Consider the following 10449-nt stretch of genomic DNA (forward strand, 5'->3'; position numbering starts at 1 on the left):
TGTGTTTCCAGCCCGGCTGTGCTCTGTGTGTGTGTGTGTTTCCAGCCCGGCTGTGGTCTGTGTGTGTGTGTGTTTGCAGCCCGTCTGTGCTTTGTGTTTGTGTGTGTGTGTGTGTGTTTGCAGCCCGGCTGTGCTCTGTGTGTGTGTGTGTGTGTGTGTTTCAAGCCTGGCTGTGCTCTGTGTGTTTGTGTGTGTGTGTGTGTTTCCAGCTCGGCTGTGCTCTGTGTGTGTGTTTGCAGCCCTGCTGCGCTCTGTGTGTGTGTGTGTGTGTTTCAAGCCTGGCTGTGCTCTGTGTTTGTGTGTGTGTGTGTGTGTGTGTGTTTCCAGCGCGTCTGTGCTCTCTGTGTGTGTTGGTTTGTGTGTGTGTGTTTCCAGCCCGTCTGCGCTCTGTGTGTGTGTGTTTCCACCCCGGCTGTGCTCTGTGTGTGTGTGTGTGTGTGTGTGTTTCCAGCCCGGCTGTGCTTTCTGTGTGTGTGTGTGTGTGTGTGTGTTTCCAGCCCGGCTGTGCTTTGTGTGTGTGTGTTTCCAGCCCGGCTGTGCTCTGTGTGTGTGTGTGTGTGTGTGTGTTTCCAGCCCGGCTGTGCTCTGTGTGTGTGTGTGTGTGTGTGTGTTTCCAGCGCGGCTGTGCTCTCTGAGTGTGTTTGTTTGTGTGTGTGTGTTTCCAGCCCGGCTGTGCTCTGTGTGTGTGTGTCTGTGTGTGTGTTTCCAGCCCGGCTGTGCTGTGTGTGTGTGTGTGTGTGTGTTTCCAGCCCGGCTGTGCTCTGTGTGTGTGTGTGTGTGTGTGTGTGTTTCCACCCCGGCTGTGCTCTGTGTGTGTGTTTGCAGCCCGGCTGTGCTGTGTGTGTGTGTGTGTGTATGTGTTTCAAGCCTGGCTTTGTGTGTGTGTGTTTCCAGCGCGACTGTGCTCTCTGTGTGTGTTTGTTTGTGTGTGTGTGTTTCCAGCCCGGCTGTGCTCTGTGTGTGTGTGTGTGTGTGTGTGTTTGCAGCTCGGCTGTGGTCTGTGTGTGTGTGTGTTTCCAGCACGGCTGTGCTTTGTTTTTGTGTGTGTGTGTGTTTGCAGCCCTGCTGCGCTCTGTGTGTGTGTGTGTGTGTGTTTTTCCAGCGCAGCTGTGCTCTCTGTGTTTCCAACCCGTCTGTGCTTTGCGTTTGTGTGTGTGTGTGTGTGTGTTTGCAGCCCGGCTGTGCTCTGTGTGTGTGTTTGTTTGTGTGTGTGTTTCCAGCCCGGCTGTGCTGTGTGTGTGTGTGTTTCCAGCCCGGCTGTGCTCTGTCTGTGTGTGTGTGTGTGTGTGTGTGTTTCCAGCCCGGCTGTGCTCTGTCTGTGTGTTTCCAGCCCGGCTGTGCTCTGTCTGTGTGTTTGCAGCCCGGCTGCGCTCTGTGTGTGTGTGTGTTTCCACCCCGGCTGTGCTCTGTGTGTGTGTGTGTGTGTGTTTCCACCCCGGCTGTGCTGTGTGTGTGTGTGTGTGTATGTGTTTCAAGCCTGGCTTTGTGTGTGTGTGTTTCCAGCGCGACTGTGCTCTCTGTGTGTGTTTGTTTGTGTGTGTGTGTTTCCAGCCCGTCTGCGCTCTCTGTGTGTGTGTGTTTCCAGCCCGGCTGTGCTCTGTGTGTGTGTGTGTGTGTTTGCAGCTCGGCTGTGGTCTGTGTGTGTGTGTGTGTGTGTGTTTCCAGCCCGGCTGTGCTCTGTCTGTGTGTTTGCAGCCCTGCTGCGCTCTGTGTGTGTGTGTGTGTGTGTGTGTGTTTCCAGCGCGGCTGTGCTCTCTGTGTTTCCAACCCGTCTGTGCTTTGCGTTTGTGTGTGTGTGTGTGTGTTTGCAGCCCGGCTGTGCTCTGTGTGTGTGTTTGTTTGTGTGTGTGTGTTTCCAGCCCGTCTGCGCTCTCTGTGTGTGTGTGTTTCCAGCCCGGCTGTGCTCTGTGTGTGTGTGTGTTTCCAGCCCGGCTGTGCTCTGTGTGTGTGTGTGTGTGTGTTTGCAGCCCGGCTGTGCTGTGTGTGTGTGTGTGTGTGTGTGTGTTTGCAGCCCGGCTGTGCTTTGTGTGTGTGTGTGTGTGTGTGTGTGTGTGTGTTTGCAGCTCGGCTGTGGTCTGTGTGTGTGTGTGTGTGTGTTTCCAGGACGGCTGTGCTTTGTTTTTGTGTGTGTGTGTGTTTGCAGCCCTGCTGCGCTCTGTGTGTGTGTGTGTGTGTGTTTCCAGTGCGGCTGTGCTCTCTGTGTTTCCAACCCGTCTGTGCTTTGCGTTTGTGTGTGTGTGTGTGTGTTTGCAGCCCGGCTGTGCTCTGTGTGTGTGTTTGTTTGTGTGTGTGTGTTTCCAGCCCGTCTGCGCTCTCTGTGTGTGTGTGTTTCCAGCCCGGCTGTGCTCTGTGTGTGTGTGTGTTTCCAGCCCGGCTGTGCTCTGTGTGTGTGTGTGTGTTTGCAGCCCGGCTGTGCTGTGTGTGTGTGTGTGTGTGTTTGCAGCTCGGCTGTGGTCTGTGTGTGTGTGTGTGTTTCCAGGACGGCTGTGCTTTGTTTTTGTGTGTGTGTGTGTTTGCAGCCCTGCTGCGCTCTGTGTGTGTGTGTGTGTGTGTGTTTCCAGCGCGGCTGTGCTCTCTGTGTGTGTTTCCAACCCGTCTGTGCTTTGCGTTTGTGTGTGTGTGTGTGTTTGCAGCCCGGCTGTGCTCTGTGTGTGTGTGTGTGTGTGTGTGTGTGTTTCAAGCCTGGCTGTGCTCTGTGTGTGTGTGTGTTTCAAGCCTGGCTGTGCTGTGTGTGTGTGTGTGTGTTTCAAGCCTGGCTGTGCTCTGTGTTTGTGTGTGTGTGTGTGTGTGTTTCCAGCGCGGCTGTGCTCTCTGTGTGTGTTGGTTTGTGTGTGTGTGTTTGCAGCACGGCTGCGCTCTGTGTGTGTGTGTGTGTGTGTTTCCTCCCCGGCTGTGCTCTGTGTGTGTGTGTGTGTGTTTGCAGCACGGCTGTGCTCTGTGTGTGTGTGTGTGTGTGTGTATGTTTCCAGCCCGGGTGTGCTGTGTGTGTGTGTGTGTTTCCAGCCCGGCTGTGCTCTGTGTGTGTGTGTGTGTTTCAAGCCTGGCTGTGTGTGTGTGTGTGTTTCCAGCCCGGCTTTGCTCTGTGTGTGTGTGTGTGTTTGCAGCCCGGCTGTGGTGCATTAGGGTTAGGGGGATGCTGGCTGCGAGGGGCTGTGTCTGGGGGGAGCTGGGGCAGGCAGGGAGGGCAGAGCCCTGCAGAGGCAGAGAGGGAACATTCCGGGGAGATAAAGGGCCGGTTTGATGTGTGTTCATGTGGCGGGGCTGTTTTGCCTCACATGCCTTTCTCTCTTGCTTTATTTTTTTTCCTGGAGTGAAGCCTGGCGCCAGCAGTCTGGAACCAGGCTGACAAGCTTTTGAGTTATGGAAAGGGGGAGGGGGGAGGAGAGAGGCGGAGGGTGAAGGGGGGGGGAGGAGAGGCAGCTGGGATGTGGATTATTACAGCAGAACAAGAATACACACCAGGGGCTGGGGGGTTTAGGGGCTTGGGGGATGGAATCAGCTTCTAGCAAATGTTTCAAAGGGCATTTTGCTATTGGGAGAGGGGGGAATTGAGTCATTCTGGGCATCAAGCGCGACACTCGCCACCGTCGGGAACAAGAACGTTTTTTTTAAGCTCCAGTTAAAAGGCTTGGAGAGGTTCGGGGTTTTCAGCAGTGCTTGGAGGGGCCCCTGGCCAGTGCTCAGCCTCTGTGCCCCATCAGGTCATTCCTTTCTGCTGAATGCTGCCGCTCCGGTCCCGCTCCTCCTCCTCTTCCAGGCTGCCCTGGAGTCCTTTTACCCCTCCTGAATGGGAACCATCCTGCACTGCCCCCCTCCTGCCCACAACCCCCCAGCTCCACTGGGCACTTTGATCCCCGGCTGCTGATAGAGAGAGTGAGTAGACAGTGGCGCTTTAGAGCCCAGTTGGCGAGAAGTTGGGCGTCTAGGTGGCCGGAAGGGGGCCTGACGGGCACTGACCTGTTAGAGCTCCCACTGACCAGCCCTGCTGGGTGTGGCCTATGGTGGCTGCTGTTCGAGCCGCCCGGCACCACCAAAGTGTGTCTGAGCTACCTCGCCTTCCCCCTGGGCTTACGCTAGGAGATCACTCTGGCAAAGGTTGGCTTTGCCAAGGTGACTGCTGTCGGGTGCCGACAGCCGAGATGGACGGGCGCATTGCCTGGCGGTGTCCCCCTCAGGGATGCATGCATCTCCAAACAAAAGGGGACCAGCGGCCCGAGCAGGGCGGGGCTCCAACAAGTACTTAGCAGCGAGTTGGGCGCTTGGGATGGTGTTTTAGAGGCACCATCGTGGCTGGGGCTGCATGTGTCAGAAAATGCAACCGCTATGCAGAGTCCATCTGTGAAGGCTGCCTTATGTGGGCTGGTCCCAGGATTTTCCATGGCCTATGAGGATAGGTAGCTAAAGTCCCTGGGGCCATACACATCCCCGTTAATGAGACACACACCTTTTGAACATTGCTCTAGCCCCAATAAGTCTCCTCAGTGCAGTCCTTCTACCTCCCAGGTGCGCTCGCTCATGCGCGCACACGCACTCTTTCCTACGCATGTGCTCTCACTCACATGCACACATGTGCTCTCACATTGCTCCAGTGGGAGTCCTTCACTTCAGTCCTCTGTGTCCCAGCGTCCCCAGGAAGGCAGTGGCCAGTGTGACACTAGTGAAATGATGTCACCAGAGTCAAGAGAGTGAAGGTTGAGCACTGGAGGGGAAGGCCATTTTGGTACAGCTGCTTATAGCTCTTTGGTTTTTGTTTGATTTTCTTAAGGTCTATTTAACTCCAACTCCTGATGAACACTTTGGAGAAAGCTCATCTTTGTTAAAGATTCAACACCCCAGCTGCTTACATGAAGGTGTGCAAGCTGACAATGTATATTCTCCCAGAACCCCCAGAAGACCTCCAGCAAGCCAGGGAAGGCAGGATTTGACATTCCTGCTATTTCTAAGGTAAAAAACAGAAGGAAATATATTTAAAAAAACCCCTAAGACTGTTCAGGTTTTCTTCATCTGTCCCAGAGAGCCAAAAAGGCTCAAACTCAATGTTTTAAGCCTCATTTGTAGGTTATCTGTAAGCTGCAGCTCTCAGCAGAAATGTTTCCAGATCTACTTTCCTCTCTGCTTCCATCCAGCAAAACGATGCCCTGCCATGTTTGCTGCATTTCTGGAATACAGGTCCTGCTGTATTGGTGGTTCAGCAAGTCCACTATCTTGTCTCTGTCAGTGGCCAATGCTGGGTGATTTAGAAAATGCAGGCTCATAATGCCTAGGTATCGTAATCGCAGTGCTCTAGAGAGACTTAAGGTAGATACCGTACTGTGCCTAACTGTGCCATATTGTACAGGGTGTGGGGAAATGTCTTCCAGACCCCAGTTAGTGATCCGCTTAGAGCTTGAACCATGAAGATGAGTGTTAGATCATGTCACTGTATCTTTGTAGCGGGTGTAACTGGGTGTCAGTCTGATTCATGTGGATTTTAAAAGACCTTACTAAGCTAATTGCTTTAAAAAATACTGCAGCACTGAGTTCCACAGCTTAATAGCACATGGTGTTAAAGCAATCATTTGTTTGCCCTACTCTATTTTAAATTGGTTGCTGTTCAAATTTTTTTCAGTATTTGTCCAAAACAAATAGGCATAAAAATATGCTCAAGCATTCCAAGGATGGACAAACTGTAAAAACATTAGATTGCTAGACCACATTAATAGGCCCAAGAAATTAAGCACATGTTTAACTTTTAATCATAATACCTAATTCTTATCTCAAAGCAGTAGCTTTTCATCCCTATTTTGTAGAGGAGGAAGCAGTAGCTCATAAGATCTGTCTACACGGCAATCAAATACCCGTAGCTGGCCCATGTTGGCTGACTTAAGCTCACGGGACTCAGGCTGCGGGGCTATACAACATGGGGGGAGATCTCAGAGTCCAGGCTCTAGCCTGAGCCCAGAGGTCTGCATTGCAATTTTATAGCTCCGCAAGCCTGAGTCAGCCGCCATGGGCCGGTCGCGGGTGTTTTATTGCCGCGTAGACATCCTCACAGAGGCTTGCCCAAGGTGACAGAATGAGTCAGTGACTGAGCCCGGCCTAGTGCCCAGCTAACGCCACACTGAAACAAACCAGCAGGAGAGAGAGTCAAACGACACGATCCTCCGGAGCCAGCAGGCGGAAATCAAATGTGGTTCTGGGCTGCTGGGGTGAGAGAGAGGCATCTTGGGGAGGCCCCTCTTCCTGCAGCCAGCCTAGTCACCTTTCATATTCTAATGCCTTCCCTTTGCCTGATTTGTGAGCTCTCCGAGGCTCCTGCTGGGAATTCTCTCTAACAGAGGCACACGCTGCCGTCCGTCCCTCAGTAAATTACACAGAGATATAATGAAGGAGGAGAAATCAGTTACTCTGTGACTGAGACTCCCCGGGGGACCTTAATTCAAATATTTGTGGAGCTTAGCAAGTGGGGCGTTAGGGAGCCTTTGAGTTGGAGCGTCTCCTGACAGGTCTCTCGCAGGTGCGTGGTGGAGGGGAGGAGAAAGGGAGATGTAGCGCTGGCAAGCCGCATGAGGAACCACAGGCCAGAGTTTTCCCAGCTCTATCCCAGCTGGCCCTGCATGTGGGCAGCACGGAGTGGTCCATGTGTCCAGTTCAGTCCCGGGCTGAGAATGCTCCTGGACTGGCTGGCTCCTGCCAGGGTGCTGGATGTGGTGATAGAAGGTTGGTATCTTCAGGGCACTTGGTGCTACTTGGCGTGATGTCCTGCATAGAGTGAGTTGGTGCCATTAACCCTGATTGCACAGGATTAGAAGGCCCATTGCTTCGGTGGGGACTCAGTTCTTCCTTGCCCTGTACCTTGTGCAGTCCTGTACCCCAAAGCAACACTGCCACTCCAATTAGTTAGCGTTTACACCCACTTTCCACTGGTGCAGATGGCTACACAAGGTGCTGGGGGATGAAGAATTGGCCCTAGCTATCTGCAGTGGACAGGGCCCAGTGCCTGCAGGGAAGTTCATGGGCGTGCTGCAATCTCTTTGGCTGGGAGTCTATAGTGGCATCCAGAGGGGGAAGAGGAGGAGCAGCAGATAATCAGAGGATGGCATTAATGTACTGTCTATGTCTTTGTTTCCTCCTTGCTCCTTTCTTACAGCTAGAAAAGAGCTCAGCTGGTTCAGGAGTAGGATCTCCAACTATGAGGAGAGGAGGGGCTCCCTACCACCATTCCCCTCCCACAGGGATCCCACCCGAACTGCCCAGTGCCTCAACCAAGGACACTGCAGCACTGGGGACACTGGTAGGAAGTGGCAGAGTAAGACTGGTTGCCTGGAGCATCGGCCTCTAGGCCCTGGAGTTCAGCAGGGTCCTCGACCTTTGGGACCATAGAGCGCTGGCCTCCAAGAATACCCCACCCTTGGTGAGGAAGCAGCTTCTCACAGTATGGATTTAAGCAAACTGGTTGGTACCAGCTCCTTCTGCCCGAGAACAGGCTCTGGGAGCTATGTGCTGCTCAGCAAGCTCGACATAAAGGGCCAGTGGCATTTCAAAGCCTCCCACCCATGCAGGAGGTTGGAACCTCAGTGGATCCAGGCCCCGTTACGGTGTCATCCACCCTACTGGCAAGGTGGCACCATCTACCCAATGGCACAGTGGCTTTCCCAAGGGCACATTGCCTACACCTGTCTGCAGCAGTGGTTTTGAGCTCGCTCTGGTGCGTGCACTGATTGTTTGATTTTTGCCAAACTGGTCCCTGTATGGAATGGTGGGTGGTGCAGGACCCCCTTGTCCCCAGGTACAGCAGGTCAGAAGACCTAAGGAACAGATAAAGCAGAGGAGAGGGTGTGTTAGCTGGGAGCAGCCTGGGTTTACAGGCACCGAGAAGTCGGTCAGTGCCTGTGAGCCGGCAGGGTCACTGCTCATTTGATTTGTGCTCGTTTGCAGTAGGGTTCCACACTGTTATTTGAGTCCAGGAAAATATAGTAGTTACAGAGAGTTGCACCACAGGCTGCGGACACACGCATCTCGCACACGCATGGAACATACACACATCTCACACACTCGCTTTTCACTGTCATGGATGCTAACTCTTGCACACTGGTTTTCTTGCACACTTGCTCCCAGGTACTCATGCCTGGACACGCACACAGGCATGCATGGCATAAACACACATGTAGGAATCACATTTGCATGCCCGCATACTTGTGCAAGGGGCCAACAAACCAGATCCATGCATTATGTCCATGCACCACGTGCGCCCACATGTATCTGCTGCCACAATCACACCCCTGCCCATCACGCACACAGGCATCATACCTGCAAACACAGATGCATCAGACGCGTGCAGATCACGCACATCTCCCATGCAAACATACACGACTACATACATCGACACAGACTCATACAGAATCTGCAGTATGCCAACTGTTTGGAAAGAGAGGGAGGGGAAAAAACCCTCAGATTCAGCCCAGAGAGATGGGGCGGGGAGGGGGTGAAGGGAGAGGAGAGAATGACAGACTGCAATCCCCCTTGAGTGCCTGTCCTCATGAATATTAATAAGGTGGTAATTAAAATGCAGGGACACAGCAGGATGGATGCAGGCACTGCCTTCGGAGCGCTGGGAATGGGGGGAGTGCATCTTTCCAGGCAGGTTTTGATTCCGTTCTCTGATGAAAAGAAGAAAACGGAGCCTTCAACTTTAATCAGTTTAGAGTTTTTTTGACACGACATATCTTTAATTGCTGATATTTTCTGCTCTCCCGAAATCCGGCTGTACCGTCTCCAGTCTAACCGGAGATAATGAACCACAACACAGCGCCATGGCTTCGTGCCGTTTTTCTTTCTCTAACTTGTTTGTGAGTTTCCTGGTGTTTTGCTTCTCGGCCTGAGCTCATAGGGCAGGGTCCCACTGTTGACTGACCCTGCCTTTGGGGAATTGGGAAATAGAAGGTGCCTTTGAGCCTCTCCTTACAGCACCTCCCTCCAGTCCCAATGTTAAGGAAACTTGGCTTTTCTGGGTGCTGAGATGACACCTTCCCCATCTGTCTTGCCCTGCAGCCATGGAGATCAGAGGGGCCTAAATAAGGACCTAAGCCTTCATGTCATGAGTTTGGCATTCTCAGCTCAGTCCTTTTTGATAGCTCATGTGCACTGTAGAAGGCAATGATTGGGGGTGAACATACACAAAAAAGGAAGTCACCTCTCCCTCCCAGTACAGAGTGGACTCTTCAGGCCAAGGGGTGGGGGGATCTGTTGGTGGGACAGTGGGTGTGGGGCAGGACAGGATTGAGTCAATATGGAGAGGAAATCCTCTTTCATGGCATGGAGGGTGGTTCCTCCAGGGCAGGGATGGGGGTAGCACTACAGAGATAACCCAGGACTAGAGAAATAAAGAGGTTTAAGTCTCCCCTAGCCACTGGGCTTTCTAGGTCATGTTTGGGTTGCCTGTAGAAGTCTGAGGCAAGGATGCTCAGGGTTCTTTAAACAAGGAGAATGCTTGCTGACTCTCTCCCTTTGCAAGAGGGTGGTCGGTTTGGATCAGAGGTGGGGTCTGTTAACGGAGAAGCCTAACCGAGGCCAAGACTGGATGGAACATGGAAGTTAAATTCCCCCCTTCTCCCAAGGGGGCAAGGGCTGGGGTTCCATCGTGGAGCTGTGAGGAGAGCTGTAGGAAGACTGAACACCTCAGTCACCCCAGGAGAGGGGGACAATTCTGGGCAAGGGAAGGAGAACAAAGGTTCTTCATCCTGTGCCTTTGAGAGCTTCCATCAGATAAAGAGTTGGGTCCAGAATCTTTCAGGTGGTTCCTGTGCAAAGTGACTGTTGTCCTTTGTTGTCAGCAGCTGTGCTGCTGGGTTGCTGAGTCCTTGAGACCTTCAGTGTAGGTTCCATGGAGCCCCCATGTAAGGGCCTGTTGCAGGCTCCTGAGAAGCTCTGGACCTAGAGTGAAGAGAGACGTCTTGTGTTCTGTTCATCCTCGGGGAACTGAAACGTTCTTGAGTGATACCCTGTTTGTCAGTGTATGGACCTGCCTTACCTTCATGCCCAGGGAAGGTCTGAGATCTTGCATCCTTACTTCCCATACGGCCCTGGGGGTTTCTTTCCTCCTAATTTGTGCCTGTGGCTTCCTGACCTGAGCAATGTCATCTCCCTGACTGGCAGCGAGAAGCAGAAAAGCATAGCCATCTCCAGCTGGAGCTCACTTGAGTGCTCATCACTTGGTCCCCATGTCTGTGGGGCTCTGTGCGAGGTGTGTTAGGGCCGCTCTGTCATTTGCTCATAGGGAGAACAAATACTTGAATGAGGGAGCTTGGAGACCCAAAGGCAGGGCCTCTCTGGGCTCCTGTTTGTGGGTAGGTGGGGCCCCTGCCACCAGTCCTCTTAGTGTATTTGAAAGGGGTGGCATGCAGCAGGGAGAGCAGGTTGGAGGGGTGGAAGGAGAACCGGGCTCTCCAGCCCCATCTCTCTGCCACTCCT

General features: G+C 53.1%; 1 long non-coding RNA gene across 1 annotated transcript in view; it reads left to right on the forward strand.

The window, feature by feature from the left end:
• The window catches only part of LOC140899393 (uncharacterized), a 56653-nt gene extending 48917 nt beyond the window's left edge, over positions 1 to 7736 (forward strand). The window contains exons 2-3 of the long non-coding RNA XR_012155303.1: positions 4766 to 4944; positions 7130 to 7736. This is a non-coding gene — a long non-coding RNA (uncharacterized LOC140899393). The remainder of the gene's footprint in view (positions 1 to 4765; positions 4945 to 7129) is intronic.
• The last annotated feature ends 2713 nt before the right edge of the window (positions 7737 to 10449 follow it).

This window comes from Lepidochelys kempii, chromosome 16, assembly GCF_965140285.1.
Source record: "Lepidochelys kempii isolate rLepKem1 chromosome 16, rLepKem1.hap1, whole genome shotgun sequence".
NCBI lineage: Eukaryota > Metazoa > Chordata > Testudines > Cheloniidae > Lepidochelys > Lepidochelys kempii.